The sequence below is a fragment of the Sminthopsis crassicaudata genome, chromosome 2, assembly GCF_048593235.1.
Source record: "Sminthopsis crassicaudata isolate SCR6 chromosome 2, ASM4859323v1, whole genome shotgun sequence".
NCBI lineage: Eukaryota > Metazoa > Chordata > Mammalia > Dasyuromorphia > Dasyuridae > Sminthopsis > Sminthopsis crassicaudata.
The window spans coordinates 132,533,342-132,552,560 of NC_133618.1; positions in this window are offsets into that span (position 1 = coordinate 132,533,342).

Below are 19,219 nucleotides of genomic sequence, written 5' to 3' on the forward strand. Positions count from 1 at the left end.
TTTTAAATTATTATTTTAAATTATTGACTCTCAGCAGAAGCCATCTCCACGTGGTCATTTCCTAAAAAATCCTTTTTCCTCCCTATTCTACATCTCAAAACCTTTTTCATCATTCTCCTTTCTCTCTGATGAAGAGGGGCTCTTTTCCCAAGAACTGCCCCTTTATATCTCTCATCTCTTCCAGCAGATTTTGCCCCACAATCATCACATTCTCTCCCTTATTTTCAATCTCTCCTCTCTACCAGCTCATTCCAGGGAGTGCTACAGTCTTTCTTTCTCTCTCCCCTCCCCCAAACACCTTCATTTTGTCCTTCCATCCCTTCAAGTATCTTTGCTATATTTCTCTTTCCTTTTACAAGCAAACTCCTAGAAAAAGTTATTTATACCTTGTTGCCTACACCTACTCTCACTGAATCTTTAACTCATTATAAGATGGTTTCTGGTCATATGTTTTATTAAAGCTTTTTATTTTCGAAACACATGCATAAAATGATCTTCAACATTCACTCTTGCAAAACCTTGTGTTCTAAATTTTTTTCTCCCTCCCTTCCTCGACTCCCTCCCTTAGGCTGCAAGCAATCCAATATATGTTTTTTATTATAGCTTTTTATTTTCAAAATATATACATGATAATTTTTACATTCACCCCTATAAAACCCTGTGTTCTAATTTTTCCCTTTCCTTTCTTCCTCCTCCCTCAGTTGGCTAGTAACCCAATATATATTAAAAATGTGCAATTTCTCTATACATATTTCCACAAATATACTATACAAGAAAAATCAGATCCAAAAGAAAAAAAATGAGAAAGAAAACAAAATGCGAGCAAACAACAAAAAGAGAGAAAATACTATGTTGTGGATCACAGTTCACAGTCTCTCTCTGGGTGCAGATGTCTCTCTCCATCACAAAAACATTGGAACTCTGGGCATATCATTCAACTGAAACTGTTCCACAGTTACTAATGGTGATATAATTGTCAGATCCAATGGTCCTTTCTCACTCCTCATCCTGGACCTCCCAAGGGGATTTAATACTGTTGACCATCCTTTTTGTTCCTGTATAATTTCTCCTCTCTTGTTTCTCCTTCAACATATCTAATCACTTCCCAGTCTCACCATCCATATCTTGTCCACTAACTGTGGGTATAATCCAAGTCTCTGTCCTGGGTCCTGTTCTCTTCTTTCTCTATACTCAGATGCTCTCAGTGACTGCATTTATGACTCCCAATCTATATGTCTAGCCTTAGTCTTTTTCTTAAGTTCCAGGCGAACAACTGCTTGTTGGAAATTTTGAATACCGTGTCCCATTGACTTCTCAAACTCATGCCTAAAATAACCAATTATCTTTCTCTTCTTCTGAACTTTCCTGTTTCTGTCAAGGGCATTATCCTTCTAGCTATTAACTGTTTACCCTCCCTCCTCCTGCCCAGCCAAACAGTTGCCAAATTTTATTTTCATGTTCTACATCCACATTTCTTGCATCTGTTTCTTTCCTTCACTCACATAGCCACCAGTCAAATTTAAACTCTCTCCAGCTCTCCACTGACCTCAACACATTTTCTCATCATCTTTGCCTCTTGGAATCCCTGCTATTTTTTTCCCCCAAAGGCCACTTCCTATGTGAAAATTTTCTGGAAATTCCTAACTACTAGTGCCCCTCTCAATAAAAAATTACTTGTATTTTTCTTTTTTTATATATATGTTTTAAATAAATTTTAATTGATCCCATTTTCCAAGGAATCCATTATTCTTCCACCTCCCAAAAATCCATTCTTTACAATAAAAAAAATTTTAAAAGGAGGGAGAATGTAGCAGGGGCAGCTAGATGGTGCAGTGAATAGAGCATCAGCCCTGAAAGCAAGACTTGAGTTCAAATCTGGACTTAGACACAACTTCCTAGGTGTGTGACCCTGGGCAAGTCACTTAACCCCCAATTGCCTCAGGGAAAAAACAACTGTTTGGACTGTATACACACACACACACACACACACACACACACACATATATATATATATTGTATTTAACCTATACTTTAACATATTTAACATGTGTTGGTCAACCTGCCATCTGGGGGAAGGGGTGGGGGGAAGGAGGGAAAAGTTGGAACAAAAGGTTTTCCAATTGTCAATGCTAAAAATTACCTATGCATATATCTTGTAAATAAAAAGTTATAATAAAAAAAGAAAGAAATTAACCTTTAAAAAAATAGATGTTATATTGTATTTAACTTATACTTTAACATATTTAACATGTATTGGTCAACCTGCCATGTGGGGGAAAGGGTTGGAGGAAGGAGGGGAAAAGTTGAAACAAAAGGTGTTGCAATTGTCAATGCTGAAAAATTACCTATGCATAAAATTTTTGTAAAAATTAAATAAATTTTTAAAAAATAGATGTTAAATCTAATATGTATAAACATATTTATACAATTCTCTTGTTGTACAGGAAAAATCAGATGTGATAATCTTTTAATTAATATTTTATTTAGGATTTTTGCATCCATATTCCTTAATGAAAGTGGTCTATAATTTTCTTTCTCTGTTTTTACTCTTCTTGGTTTAGGTATCAGTCTCATATTTATTTCTTTAAAAAAAAGTTTGGTAGGATGCCTTCTTTGTCTATTATTTCAAATAATTTATTTAATATTGGAACTAGTTATCTTTAAATATTTAATAAAATTCACTTATAAAGTTCTTATGGTTTTTTTCCTTAGGATGCTCATTTATGGCTTGTCCGATTTCTTTTCTTTTCTTTTTTAATATATCTACTTACATTCCCTATTTGATTAGTAGTCAAAGCATATGAACAGACAATTGATAAATCCAAAGACTCCAGTTTCTGGGATAAGAACTCACTATTTGACAAAAATTGCTAGGGAAAACTGGAAAATTGTATGGTAGAAACTAGGCATTGACGAACACATAACACCCTATATCAAGGTAAAGTCGAAATCAGTTCATAATTTTTTTTTTTAACATTTAAACATAACAGATGATATTTTAAGCATATTAGAAGAATAAGGGGTAGTCTAACTCTCAGATCTGTGGAGAGGGAGGGATTTATGGCCAAAGAAGAACTAGAGAACATAAAATGCAAAATGGATATTTTTGATTATATTAAATTAAAAAGATTTTCTACAAACAAAACCAATGCAGCCAAGATTAACAGGAAAGCAGAAAGTTGGGGGGAAATGTTTACATCCACTATTTCTGACAAAGGCCTGATTACTAAGATATATAGAGAAATGACTCAAATTTATAAGAATACCTAACTGTGCAACCCTGAGCAAGTCACTTAACCCCAATTGCCTCACAAAATGGAAAGAATACAAGCCATTCCCCAATTGATAGTTAAAGAATACAAATAGACAATTTTCAGATGAAGAAATTAAAACCATTTCTAATTACATGAAAAAATATTCTAAATTCCTATTGATTAGAGAAATACAAATTAAGACAACTCTTAGGTGCTACTTTTCACCTCTGTTTGGCTAAGATGACAGGAAAAGATAATGACAAATATTGGAGAGGATGTGGGAAAACTGGGACACTAATACATTGTTGGTGGAGTTGTGAACTGATCCAATCATTCTCTAGAGAAATTTGGAACTGGTCCAAACTGTACATACCCTTTGATCCAGCAGTGTCTTTATGGGATCATAAAGGGATCTTTGGGATCTGTATCCCAAAGAGATCAATAAAAAAGGGGAAAGGACCCACATGTGCAAAAATGTTTGTAGCCCTTTTTTGTAGTGGCAAAGAACTGAAAATCGAGTGGATGCTTATCAATTGGGAGAATGGCTGAATAAAGTATGGTATATGAATGTTATGAAATATTATCATTCCATAAGAAACAATCAGCAGGATGATTTCAGAGAACCCTGGAGAGACTTACATGAACTGATGCTAAGTGACATGAGTAAAACTAAAAGAACAATGTACACAGCAACAAGAAGATTATGTGATGATCAATTCTGATGGACTTTGCTCTTTTCTACAATGAAGTGGTTCAAGGCAATTCTAATAGACTTGTGATGGAGAGAGCCATTTGTATCAAGAGAAAGAACTATGAGAACTGAATGTGGATCACAACATAGCATTTTCACCTTTTTTGTTGTTGTTGCTTGTTTGCTTGTTTTTTTTCCTTGTGTTTTCTTTTTTGATATGATTTTTCTTGTGCAGCATGACAAATATGGAAATATGTATACAAAAATTGCACATATTTAACCTATATTGGATTGTATGCTGTCTAGGGGACAGAAGAGGGAGGAAGGGAGGGAGAAAGATGAGGTTTTGCAAAGGTGAATGTTGAAAACAATCTTTGTATTTGAAAAAATAAAAAGCTATTATTTGAAAAAATAGATAATTTCTAGGAAAAAAAAAGAAAAACATGGAAAAATTTGCATGAAATAATGAAGAGTGAAATGAGCAAAACCAAGAGAAAGTTGGATATGGTAACATCAATATAGTTTTAAGAACAATTTTGAATGAATAAATCATTTTGGCTGTTGTGTTATTAACTATTGTAAATATCCAAATTAAATGCAAAGGACATATAAATAAAGATGCTATCTGCATCCAGAGAAAAAAGTGATAAATAGAAATGTGTATAGAATGATTTTACATGTGTATAATGGAGAGGTTCAGGAGGACAATTTTTCCCAAAGAAGAACAAATATTGTGACAAATTGACAAGATATTCTCCCTGCCAAAAGATATCTTTATTGAAAAGTAAATTAGGTCACAGACAAAATCCAAATATGATTTTGTGCCATACTTTGGGAAAAGGCAATTATTTTTATTAATGCTTTTTAATTTTCTTTTTTATTATTATTATATCTTTTTATTTACGAAACATATGCATGGGTAATTTTTCAACATTGACCCTTGAAAAACCTTCTTTTCCAACTTTTCCCCTCCTTCCCCCCATCTCGTCCCCTAGATGGCAGGTAGTCTAATACATGTTAAATATGTTAAATTATAGGTTAAATCCAGTATATGTGTACATATCTATACAGTTATCTTGCTGCACATGAAAAATCAGATCTAAAAAGAAAAAAAAACCTGAGAAGGAAAATCTCGTGTTCCAATTTTCTCTTTCTTTCCTCCACCACTTCCCCTAGATAGCAAGTAATTCAACATATTTTAAATGTGATAAAAATATTTGTTAAATCCAATATATGCATACATAGTTATACAATTATCTTAGTGCACAAGAAAACTAAAATCAAAAAGAAAAAATGAGAAAGAAAATAAAATTAAATTAAACCACAACAAAAAGAATGAAAATCCTATGTTCCCACAGTCCTTTTCCTGGGTGTAGATGGCTCTCTTCATCACAACATCTTTGGTACTGATTTGTATCATCTCATTGTTGAAGAGAGACGCCCATCATAATTAAATATCATATAATCTTGTTGTTGCTGTGTACAATGATCTCCTGGTTCTGCTCATTTCATTAGCATCAGTTCATGTAAGTCTCTCCAGGACTCTCTGAAATCATGATGGTCATTTCTTATAGAACAATAATATTCCATGACATTCATATACCACAATTTACCCAACCATTCTCCAATTGATGAGCATACATTCAGTTTCCAGTTTTTGGCCACTACAAAAAGGGCTGCCACAAACATTCTTGCACATGTGGGTCCCTTTCCCTTCTTTAAGATCTCTTTGGGATATAAGCCCAGTAGTAACACTGCTGGGTCAAAGGGTATGTACAGTTTGATAACTTTTTGGGCATAATTCCAGATTGCTCTCCAGAATGGCTGGATCCATTCACAACTCCACCAACAATGCATTGGTGTCCCAGTTTTCCCACATCCCTTCCAACATTTGTCATTATCTTTTCCTGTCATTTTAGCCAATCTGAAAGGTATGTAGTGGTATCTCAAGGTTGTCTTATTTTGTATTTCTCTGATCAATAATGATTTTGAGCACATTTTCATATGACTAGAAATGGTTTTAATTTCTTCATCTGAAAATTGTTCATATCCTTTGACCATTTGGCTTGAATTCTTATAAATTTGAGCTTATTCTCTACATATTTTAGAAATTAGGTCTTTATCAGAACCTTTGAATGTAAAAATGTTTTCCTAGTTTATTGCTTCCTGGAAAGGGTAATTTTTAAAAACAAAAGAGAGGAAAAACCATAAAAGAGTTGGGAAGAATGCTTGAAGAATAAAATCAGGAGAGAGTTGAGGACATGGTCTCAGAGTGGATTAAGAAATTTTGGCCTTAGGGAGAGGATAAGCTGGCTTGAATTTTCATTATATATATGTGTGTATTTACACATATGTATATATATACATAGACACATGCATATTTGTATCTAATGGGAGCCATCTCTAGGGCAAAGTGAGGAAGGAAAAGGAGGGGAAAAAATTACATGATAATTTTATTATATATTTAAAAGGAATAGCAAGTTGTACACAATAGGTTTACAGATTTATGTACAATATTTTTTTCCCTCTTCTATTATGTTACGGAAATGCTTGTTTTATTCCTTAAAGTTCAGAATAAAATAAATAAAATTACTTTTTAAAAAAGTATCAATTTACCTACTATTTGCCTAAACTCTTTACAAATCTCATCTCATTTAATCCTTGCCACAATCCTGGAAGGCAGATGCTATGATTCTCTTCATTTTACAGGGCAGGGAAACTGAGGCTCAGAGAGGTTGTGACCTCTTCTAGATCACACAGGATGGCAGGTTTTGCAGTAGAATTTAAACACAGGACATTCTCAGTCCATGTGCAACATTCCATCCATGGCACCAAGTAGTAGGAAGAAGGAACAGGAAGATTCAGGGAGATAGCAGACCACATTCATCCCTCCTCCCCTTACTGTATTCCCTCACACACACTACCCGTTCCCAGGCTAGGAATCAGAAAGGGAGTTTTATGAGAGCCAGAAATAGGCCAGATAAGGAGGGTACTGAGCTACTGGGAGTAAGGAGGGAAAAAAATTAAATTATTACATAATTAAATTATTAAATAATTAAAGAAGCAAAAAACAAAAACAAACAAAACCAAAAAAAACACAAAATACCCTAATACAAATCATCTGCCATCAGCCTGGTAAACAATTTTTCTAAGTCTCTGGCCGAGGAAGATAAATGCCCTAGGCAAGACTGCACAAAACCTTAAAAGAATTAGAACCAGATCTTCACCAAGACAATGTGCAATGGTTTTATCTGGGCGATACACTTGCTAAAGATTCATTTCAGTTATATAAATAACAATCAGACAAATGAAGTCCCAAGGACTGGAAAGGGAGGGCCAACTTCTTCAAAGAATAACAGGATGAGCCTTTTAAAGAGAAAAAGGGGGTGGGGCAGGCTGCAGAGGCTGCCGGTAGGGGGAACTCCTGTTCCATAAACAAGCTCATGGGGAAATGTGCTCCCCGAGGGAGGAGAGGGATTTGGGCTCCAGGCATTTCCCATTCTCGGGCTCCTTCCTAGAAATGAATTCCATCCCCTGCAGTTCTCATCCCCGATTCCCATGTTCTTCCTTCCTTTCAAACTTGCCTAATTCTTTTTTTCTTGTATAAACTTGAAGGTAAACAATGAGGAATGACGTCTACCTGTGGACAGGGTCCAGGGCAGAGCCAGGGCTTGGTAAATGTCAGATTTGTCTTCTGAAATAGAAAAAGCAGAGTTTCAGACTCTGAATCACTGGCCTGGCGGTGGAAGGCTGGATTTTAACACTAAAAGTCCATTTTTCTGTAGGGATTAGGTTTATAAACTTTATGGGGCCCAAAGTGCAAGGCTTAAATGACCATTTTAGAGATGAAAACACTGAGGTTCAAAGGTTTTTTTGGTTTGGGTTTTTGCCTTTCTTTGTACCCTCGGATTTTGGCACCATGTCTGGGACATGGAGAATGTTGGTTGACTGACTGACAAAGCTTTTAGGAGCCAAGCCCGGTCTCTTGCCTCAGGCTTCAACACTCCCTCTATTATATCACATCACCCACTAGTCAGAACTTGGCTATTGGCAAGCCATAGATTCCTGAAGAAGTCATTTGGGCTTTTTTATGTTGAGAAATCAGTTTGTATAATGAAAAGAGCACTGAAGTTCAAGGCAGAAAAGCTGGGTTCTAGAAATACTGAGTAAATAATTTCCATTCTCTGAGGATCAGTTGTTTTATCCCAAAGAGTGGCAGATAAAACCTTTCCAAGCACAAAATGCACAGCAAATATTGTAACATTTAACACGATTCCTAACCCACATTCTTATTTTGGATGAGAATTTCGATTGAGCACCAGCATCTTATTCCATTCTCCTAAAGGCTCCTCATGTCCAACATGCTCCCATCTTCTCCCCCAATCCTTCTTCTCCCCTATCCTTCAGATCAGGGCTTCTTAAACTTTTTCCACTCATGATCCCCTTTCACCAAGAAATTTTTATGTGATCTCACATAAAAATAGGTATAAAAATATAACATTTACTGATAATAAATCATAGTTTCCTAACCCCCTCCCATTCAGTTACTTGACCCCTTATGGGCTCATAATTCATAGTTTAAAAAGCTGGGCGGTAGACTAGAGTCAATTTCTCCAACATCTCTCCCTCTTTGTCTTTTCAGAAGAACATCACCATAATGCAGGACCTTAGCACCTCAAGTCTGGGCTGTGACATGATCTTCTAAGTGTTCTCCCCATTTCTGAAAACTTACATTCTTTCATCTAACTGATGGGATGGTGAGGTGGAAAGAGGGCTGACCTGAAAGACGGGAGAAACCTGGACATGAATCTTGCCCCTCCCTCTGACTGTGTGATCATGGAATCACTTAACCTCTCTGGGTTATTTTTGGTTTTGTTTTGGTTTTTTGCTGGTTAGTAAAATTATTTTGAGACATTTATGCCTATAATACTTTGCTTTCAAGATTTTACAAGGATCAAATGAGATGAGACATAAGTTGCTTTGCAAACTTCGCAGAAATACTCAAGGACTTGTGATTTCATCATCCTGTGGAGCTCTTTCACTCAGTGTTCAAACATATTTGTGAAAGGGATTTTTTGGTGAAAGGAATAATTTCTTCAACTGAGTGGGGGGGGGGAGATAAGAAGGAGAAAAGGTGGCTCTTAAATGAGTAAAAAAAATGTAAAGTGATTTTTGTTGTTGTTGTTTCTGTTAATATTTCCTCTCCCTTTAAATTCCTTCCTGTCCCTCAGGGCACTGATTTGTAGCAGTGAGAAATCCTTACCAATATGCTTTGGGATTCAAGTTGCATTCAACTAATTTTCTTTCTATTTTAATTCTACTTTCTATGAGGTCTAAACTGCAGACTTGAAAGCTGTGATTCAGCTTTAGAAGTGCTTTTTTCTGGGGGCAGCTTAGATGGCAAAATGGATACAGTACCAGCCGAGAAGTTAGGAGGACCTGAGTTCAAATTTGACCTCAGACACTTAACACTTCCTAGCTGTGTGACCCCGGGCAAGTCACTTAACCCCAATTGCCTCACAGCAGCAAAAAAAAAAAAAAAAAAGTTAACTCCAATATAGGCATACATATTTATACAGTTATCATCTTGCTGCACAAGAAAAATCAGATCAAAAAGGAAAAAAAATGCAGGCAAACCACAAAGAGTGAGAATGTTATATTGTGAACCTCAGTCAGTTTCCACAGTCCTCTCTCTGAGTTAGATGGCATCACAAGATCATTGGAACTGGCCTGAATCATCTCATTGATGAAAAGAGCCACATCATCAGAACTGACCATTGTATAATCTTGTTGCCTTGTACAATGATCTGTTTCTGCTCATTTCTCTTAGCATCAGTTCGTACGCTTCTCCAGGCCTCTCTGAAATCATCCTGTTGGTCATTTCTTACAGAACAATAATATTCCATGATATTCATATACCACAATTTATTCAGCCATTCTCCAACTGATGGGCATCCGTTCATTTTCCAGTTTCTGGCCACTACAAAAAAAGGCTGCCAGAAACATTCTTGCACATGCAGGTCCCTTTCCCTTCTTTAAGATCTCTTTGGAATATAAGCCCAGTAGTAACACTGCTGGATCAAAGGGTGTGTACAGCCTGATAGCCCTTTGGGCATATTCTGCACTGCTCTCCAGATCCAACTGGTTGGATCCGTCTACAACTCCACCAACAAAGTCACAGTGCCCCAGTTTTCCCACATCCCCTCCAACATTGGCCATTATCTTTTCCTGTCATTTTAGCCAGTCTGAGAGGTATATAGTATCTCAGTTGTCTTAATTTGCATTCCTCTGATCAATAGTGACTTAGAGATTAAAATAATATTTTAGGCAAACAATGTTTGGCATTCAAAAAATGACCAGCCCATGGGAGCTGTGCTCTCTGCTACAGATTTGAATGTTTGGCAATTAGCTCAAGAAAAGACCTTTGTGTCTGGTACTTTATCTTGTCAGATGATCTTCAGAATCTTCCTACCACAATTCAAATGGAAGCGGTCACTTTCCTGCTACTTTGCCCAAGTTTCATGGACTCACGATAATGAGGTTAGCCCAGCTCTGTAAACTTTCAGTTTGGCTGGCAACCTAATAATTCTTCTCTCCCACATTTCCCTTTGGAACTTCCCAAACACTGAGCTAGCTCTGGCAATACATGCATCAGTTTTATCACCTATGTGGACATCCCTGGAACTAATGTAGTGAACTTAGTCCACGTCATTCACTATTTCTCCATTTGCTGTAACTGATGGTTCCTTGTACCGATGGTATGGTGCTGGTTGGTGGAGAGCCTCTGTTTTCTTTATTTTAATTGTAAGCCCAAACTAGCATAAGCAGCAGAGAATTGATCATATTCTGCTACATCTCAGCTTCAGACTGTATTGAGCGCACAAACTGTGGACAAAAAGTCATACATCAACTCTTCCCCCATTTTAGACTCGACTCGTAGCCATTTCAAGTGATCTTGATGCCATCTCCATCTCTTGAGGGTCTCTGACAACACTGAAGAAAGTATAATGCTAAGAAGCATGGGAGCAAGCCCACAGCCCTGCTTTGCTCCATTGATGATCAGGAAAGCACGAGAGCATTCATTGTCCATTATCCAGAATCTGGACAAGCAGGTTGTCATGAAATTAACATGTAAAATTGATGAACTTCTCTGGACAACCAAATTTTGCCTTAATTTCCCATAAGCCCTCACAATTACAGCATCAAAGGCCTTGGTCAGGTGGACAACAGAGGTTGGTACATTTCTGCTGGCATTTCTCTTGAAGTTGTCAGACTACAAACACCATATTAACTGTTCTTCAGTCTGTTAAGGAGAACTCTAGCAAGAATCTTACCAGCAATGACTGAAAAAGAGACTTTCCTATTATTGTCACAGGACAATCTATCTCCTTTACCTTTATAAAGACAGACAATGGAGAACTCCAGGAGAATAACCTTCTTTTGTCACATAACCCAGTAATCTTAGATGGAATAGAATCAGTACCAGGTGCTTTGCCACATAAGAAGAGTCAAATGGCATTCAAAACCTCTTCTTCAGTTGGAAATTTGGCTAGAGAAAATTGACTTAAACATGATAAATACTAGTCAATGGTTTCAGTATTGATTGATGATGGTGGGTTGAGAACACCAGAAAGTGTTCAGTCCTCTAGGATCATTCCATATCATTATCAGCTCTACATAGTTGCCTTCAGGAAATCATAAAAGCACTTTGGAATGTTACTATCAGCAGAAAACTGAATTTTATCTGCTTTCTTACAGAGCCAAGAACTCTGCACCCCCCTAAGCTTCACTTATGCTTTACTTGTGATGGAATTAAATTCTGCATTCTTAGAGATGGATGAACTATCTGTTGGACAGAATTTCCTATGGAATTCTTGGATTGTTTTTGTTTTGTAGCTTCTGAATTTCCTCATTATTTTGACAAACCAGTCTTGATGTTCTGATTCAGATGTATAAATTCAGTGCCTTCTACCAAACCTCTGAAAGCTGCTCACTCCTTTTCTGCTCCACTGTTGCCAACCATGTGTTGGCTCACCTTTTCCTCCAAGTTAGGTTTCGACTTAGAAAAGTTCAGTACTCTATAGACATTAGATGCTCTTGCCTTGGGACCACAGAATAAATCTGTGATTAGCCCAGCACTCCATGCCATACATTCACTTTTACATATGATCTGTCTCTTCTCCTTACAAAGATATAATCTATTAAATATGAATGTTTGTTTCAAGGATACACCCACAAAATTTTATTGCATTTAGATAAATGAAATTCAGTGTTGGTGATTAGATCATGAAATGCATAGGTCTTCAATAGTAAATGATTATTGCTGCTGCTGTTTCTAACTCCACTCCTTCCAAGGATTTCCTATAATGTTTGATAGTCTGTATCTTCTCTGCATTAAAATGATTTTTTTAATTTTTAAATTTAAAACATTTTATATAAGTTTATATCTTATATACTATATATATTTATATGAATTTTAAAAATAATTACAAGTTCATCCTCTTTCAGCATATTGATGATGAAGGTCTACATATCTTCACAAAATTTTTCTTTGACCTTATCAGGGTTTGTCATGATGAGAGTCTATGTACTGATGAGAGTGTCATGGCACTTTCCTGCACAAGTAGCAATCACATTATCATGAATCTGTATTTTACTAGGTATGCTAGCAAGTTGTCTAAATTAGTTTTTTTTTTTTTTTTTTTTTTTTAAATCATTTATTGAGTATTCAACCATTAAAGTTATTTTTGTCATCAGATTAAAAAAACTAAAACTTAACTAAACAATGTTTCAAATTAATAATTTTACTTAAAAATATAAACTTTGCAAAAAGCTCATTTTATGGAGTCAGAGAACCTGAATTCATATCTTGCTTGAAGTCATTTTTTAAAATTCAAACTTTTTTTTATCAAATAAACTACAACTTAATTGAGTTGTCATGTTTCAAATGAAAAATTTTTCTCAAAAATACAAATTTTGCAAAAAGGCACATTTTAATCAAATTTTTCTTCCCTTTTTTTTTTTTTTTTTTTTTCTTTTTTTTTTTTTTTTAATTATATATATATTTTATAATATTATCCCTTGTATTCATTTTTCCAAATTGCCCCCCCTCCCTCTATTCCCTCCCCCCGACGACAGGCAATACCAAACATTTTACATGTGCTACAATATAGTCTAAGTACAATACATGTGTGTGAATATCATTTTCTTGTTGCACAATAAACATTAGATTCCGAAGGTACATGCAACCTGGGCAGACAGATATTAGTGCTAACAATTTACATTCGCTTCCCAGTGTTCCTTCTCTGGGTATAGTTATTTCTGTCCATCATTGATCAACTGGAAGTGAGTTGGATCTTCTTTATGTTGAAGATTTCCACTTCCATCAGAATACATCCTCATACAGTATTGTTGTTGAAGTGTACAGTGATCTTCTGGTTCTGCTCATTTCACTCAGCATCAGTTGACCTAAGTCTCTCCAGGCCTCTCTGTATTCCTCCTGCTGGTCATTTCTTACAGAGCAATAATATTCCATAACCTTCATATACCACAATTTACCCAACCATTCTCCAATTGATGGACATCCATTCATCTTCCAGTTTCTAGCTACAACAAAAAGAGCTGCCACAAACATTTTGGCACATATATGTCTCTTTCCACTCTTTAGTATTTCTTTGGGATATAATCCCAGTAGTAGCGCTGCTGGGTCAAAGGGTATGCACAGTTTGATAACTTTTTGGGCATAATTCCAGATTGCTCTCCAGAATGGCTGGATTCTTTCACAACTCCACCAGCAATGTATCAGTGTCCCAATTTCCCCACATCCCCTCCAACATTTGTCATTATTTGTTCCTGTCATCTTAGCCAATCTGACAGGTGTGTAGTGGTATCTCAGAGTGGTCTTAATTTGCATTTCTCTGATCAGTAGTGATTTGGAACACTCTTTCATGTGAGTGGATATAGTTTCAATTTCTTCCTCTGAGAATTGTCTGTTCATATCCTTTGACCATTTATCAATTGGAGAATGGTTCGGTTTCTTATAAATTATGGTCAGTTCTCTATATATTTTGGAAATGAGACCTTTGTCAGAACCTTTGTTTTTAAAAATATTTTCCCAATTTGTTACTTCCCTTCTAATCTTGTTTGCATTAGTATTATTTGTACAGAAACTTTTTAGTTTGATGTAATCAAAATCTTCTATTTTGTGATCAATAATGATCTCTAGTTCTCCTCTGGTCATAAATTCCTTCCTCCTCCACAAGTCTGAGAGGTAGATTATCCTCTGTTCCTCTAATCTATTTATTATCTCCCTCTTTATGCCTAAATCATGGACCCATTTTGATCTTATCTTGGTATATGGTGTTAAGTGTGGATCCATATCTAATTTCTGCCATACTAATTTCCAGTTTTCCCAACAGTTTTTTCCGAATAATGAATTTTTATCCCTAATGTTGGAATCTTTGGGTTTGTCAAAGATTAGATTGCTATAGATGTACCCTTTTTTGTCCTTTGTATCTAATCTGTTCCACTGATCTACCGGTCTATTTCTTAGCCAATACCAAATGGTTTTGGTGACTGCTGCTATATAATATAGCTTTAGATCAGGTACACTTAGACCACCTTCCTCTGAGTTTTTTTTCATTAGTTCCCTTGCAATTCTTGACCTTTTATTCTTCCATATGAATTTTGTTGTTATTTTTTCTAGGTCATTAAAATAGTTTCTTGGGAGTCTGATTGGTATAGCACTAAATAAATAGATTAGTTTGGGGAGTATTGTCATCTTTATTATATTCGCTCGGCCTATCCAAGAGCACTGAATGTCTTTCCAATTATTTAAATCTGATTTTATTTTTGTGGCAAGTGTTTTGTAATTTTTCTCATATAATTCCTGACTTTTCTTTGGTAGATGGATTCCCAAATATTTTATACTCTCAACATTTGTTTGGAATGGAATTTCTCTTTGTATCTCTTGCTGTTGCATTTTGTTAGTGATATATAAAAATGCCGAGGATTTATGTGGATTTATTTTGTATCCTGCCACTTTGCTGAAATTTTGAATTATTTCTAGTAGCTTTTTAGCAGAGTCTTTGGGGTTCTCTAAGTATACCATCATGTCATCTGCAAAAAGTGATAGTTTAATTTCCTCATTTCCTACTCTAATTCCTTGAATCTCTTTCTCGGCTCTTATTGCCGAGGCTAGCGTTTCTAGTCTAAATTAGTTTTGATTGTAAAATCTATACCAGCCTCATAGAACTCCCTTCACTATGGTCACTCAAAAAAAAAAATGTATCCACATTTAATAATAAGCTGGCCTTCATTTACCAGTCAGGTTTTACTCAGGGCTGCTCTTTGAATAAGATACCTGCTGAATTCTTTCACAACAAAAGCTGCTCATCTTTCAGGCCTACTGGGTTTTGTGTTGTCCAGTAATGTGTGCACATTACATATAGTAAATGGGATCATCTTCGTAAAAGTCTTTGTATATTTTTTTGTGTTTCAACCATAGTGAGGGATTCTCACTTACCAGAGTTGAATGGAGCAGACAATTTATTTTACTTTTTTTTAAGTGAATAGCATTTTATTTTTCCACTTACATGTAAAGATATTTTTCAACATTCATTTTTATAAGATTTTTGAGATCTAAATGTTTTTCCTTTTCTTCCATCTTCCCTCCACAAGACAGCATGCAATCTGATATAGGTTATACATGTGCAATCACATTAAACATGTTTCTACATTAGTCATGTTGGAAGCAGACAATTTTCAAGGTGCCTTTTCTATCCCATTCCTCATGCCAGGAGGTAAACAAGTGAGGTCTTTCACAAAGGTAGCTTAGACACCCAAGGGACTATAGAATCCCATTGCTGCTTCAGTCCAGTGAGAACACAATCCAATCCAGGCACCTGTATGGGCCACCTGTAACTACAGCTCCCAGTGTCCTTGCACCTGCTGCTTCATCACTTGCCAGTGGCCACATGACTTATATAATGAAATTCTAAGCACTTCATTGCACTTGCTTCAGTCTTAGTGGCCAATGGAACAAATTGTTCTCATTCTAATGGGGACATTCCCCTATCTCACTGAATGAAGTGTTTGAGACCCTTTGGGTAAAGGTATTGCCTTGTTCCATCATGTTCCCCTCAAAATCCCTCCTTGGTTTCTTCTGTGCACTTTTAGGTTTTTTCCTAGGGCCTTTTTTCTCTTCCCTCTTTTTGTATCACTAGCTCCCTCCTCCACCACCAAAATACCCTTCCTTCTAACAAAAGTATATTTGATACGGGAAATTATAAGTCAGTCACCCTTAAACTAGATGCCTTAATTCTATCTCACCCTAGAAGCCAACCCCACCTCTATTAAGTACCACTAATTAATCTTTCTGTAGAGTTCAGCTGACACTAATCAAGTTTTCTATAGAGCTGAACTAAAGCTAAGTACCATTACTTAATATATTAAAACTCATATTGGGCAGTTAACAAAATGCTTTGGTGTAAAAATAGAAGTTATTATGTTCTTCTCCTTTTCCTTTTCTATAGATCTTAAAATTACACAATCTGTTTTCCTTTAGCCCTAATGTATGTCTCAGCATCTGTGTATTAAAATAATCTAGAAGGTTTTCAAGCAAGGAATTAAGGGCCTCCATTCCCCTTTGTGTAGAAAGGGACACCCTAGGTAGGCTGAAATCAGTTATACCTGCTATCTATTCTCCTCCCTGGCTAGATTATTGCTTAATGCTTGAGAATAGATATCAGCCAAACCAGTTTGGTATGTATACCCCCAACCATCTTTCTAGGCCCTCATTCAGATAACCTCCTTCCTTCCTAATCTCTAGACACTATCAATCTGCCGGGGAGACAGGAAACCTTATGTGGTAGAATGTGGATTCCTTGATGGAGAGGCCTATGTCATTTTTAAATGTCTAGAACACAGTAGGTACTTAATCAATGTTGGTTGATTTATTTTAAGTTTTGTATCCCCTCTGCTTAATACGTGTATAGTACACAATAAACATTTTAAAATCTTCATTAAATTCAACCCACCACCCCCAGTAATTAAAAAAACATTTTTAGTCTAACTGTTCCTTGTGGATTCAATCCTTCCTAGCCTAAGTAGGCCTGATGGCAGGAGGAGAGGTGGGAGGCATAGAAGTGAATCATCTGCTACTTCAGGAGAATCCTAGACTTTTAGAACTGGAAGTGACTGAAGAGATCTTTTTTTTTTTTTTTTTTTTCATATCTAATAGTTTTTATTTACTAGATATTTGCATGGGCAATTTTACAACATTGACAATGGCCAAACCTTTTGTTCAAATTTTTCCCCTCCTCCCCCCCACAGATGGCAGGTTGACCAATACATGTTAAATATGTTAAGAGTATAAATTAAATTCAATATGTGTATACATGTCCATACAGTTATTTTGCTGCACAAAAAGAATCAGACTTTGAAATAGTGTACATTTAGCCTGTGAAGAAAATCCAAAATGCAGGCGGACAAAATTAGAGGGATTGGAAATTCTATGTAGTGGTTCATAGTCATCTCCCAGAGTTTGAAGAGATCATTTAATGCAAATCTATCATTTTGCAAGTAGTGAAGCTAAGATTCAAAGAGTTAAACTGACATACAGTCCTAGCTTTGTGACCTTACTACTTAACCTCTCTTGGTCCTTAGTTTACCTTACCTGTAAAATTGGAATAAGACCACCTGCCCTTAGTATTGTTGTAAAGAATCCAATGAGATATATGGATGTATAGCATAGGTCCTGCATTCACTATCCCAACCCCATATGTGTACCTGAGGTTGAAGCTGCAAAAGTCAGCTACCTTCTTTTCCTTAGGATTCTTAGGTATCATCCTTAGGAGGTGGTCTTTTCTAATACTTTTGCTCCCACTCCCCCATTATTGTGCTCTCCCTAATGATTATCAATTGATATAAATTAGCTAAACTTTATCAGCTTTTAGGGATGGGACTTGGCTGAGACTACTTATGACACTAGGTTGGCCCATTACTGGAATGCCTATTTACAAACTAGCCTGCTCTTTCTATCTCAGCCCATAGAGTATGACGAACTCTTCGATCCACCCCAATATACTTTCTCTGTAGCACCACTTCATTTCACCCAATGGCTAGAAACGTTGTTTCTTGCAAGTTAATAAAGGACTTTTCTCACCCAATTGAATGTCTGATTCAACAGATGTATTCTCCCCTGACAAATATCAAGGTAGAGCATGTCATGTTATTTACTTTCAGTGGAATAGACATTGAGTCAATAGATTGCCATCCTTACATATGTAAAACACTTTGTCAAGTATACAATGTCATAGATATAAAATCTATTATTTACTGAGTGAAACCAAACTGGAGCAGACTCAGAATGGCACTTGGAGCCAGGCTGTCTTCACTTCAAAGCCAACGCACACTGCATATACTCTGCCTCAGTCAGATGAAATTGGGCATCCTGTTCAGTTTCTGATAATCACATTTGAGAAAGGATATTAACATACTGGAGAGAAAGCTGAGAAAGATACTTATCACCCCCAAGAGGATCTGCTTAAGCTTATTAGAGATATTTAACCTAGGAAAGAAAAGACAGAATGGAGATGACGTGTATCAAGGGTTTGTAGGGCTGTCATTTGGAAGAGGGATTAAACTTGTTCTTCTTGGTCCTGACAGCAAAACAATGAGTCACCAGAAGTTTTGGAGAGGAAGGCTGAGCGGCTCTATCAGGGTAACAGTTAAAACCACAGCAAGGGCCTGGGGAATTACACCCTCTCCTATCCACCAAGGGGGCCCTCTTTTCTGGATCCACATACAGGTTCAGCCCTAGTGGAGCCTGACCACTTAAAAAAAAAGGTCAGGTTTTTTTTTTTTCCTGTTCTTTTTGGTTTCTACACTCTCACCTTGACAGTCTGAGAATACTTAAAACTTTGAGTCTGACTCATGTCTAGAATATCCCCAAAGGGGAAATAGATATTCATGGCATACTGGAACAAATGAATGAGTCAGGAATTGGATACAATAGCTATTTCTTGCACACATACATACACACACGCACAAAATGCTAAACACAAAAAAAGACAGAAATTCAAAACACAATTTAGCAACTTTTATCTATTATGATGTTCTCCTAGAAGGCTGAGAGTTAAAACTGTCAAAATATAAAGCGCTGATGAGTGAATATTTTTACATTTCTCCTCAGCTCTACGGATCCAAACAATTTCTTTGAGTTGACAAGCCAAGCCAAGGGTTGAGCCCTTTTCCTCCCCTCTCCCTGGAGTAT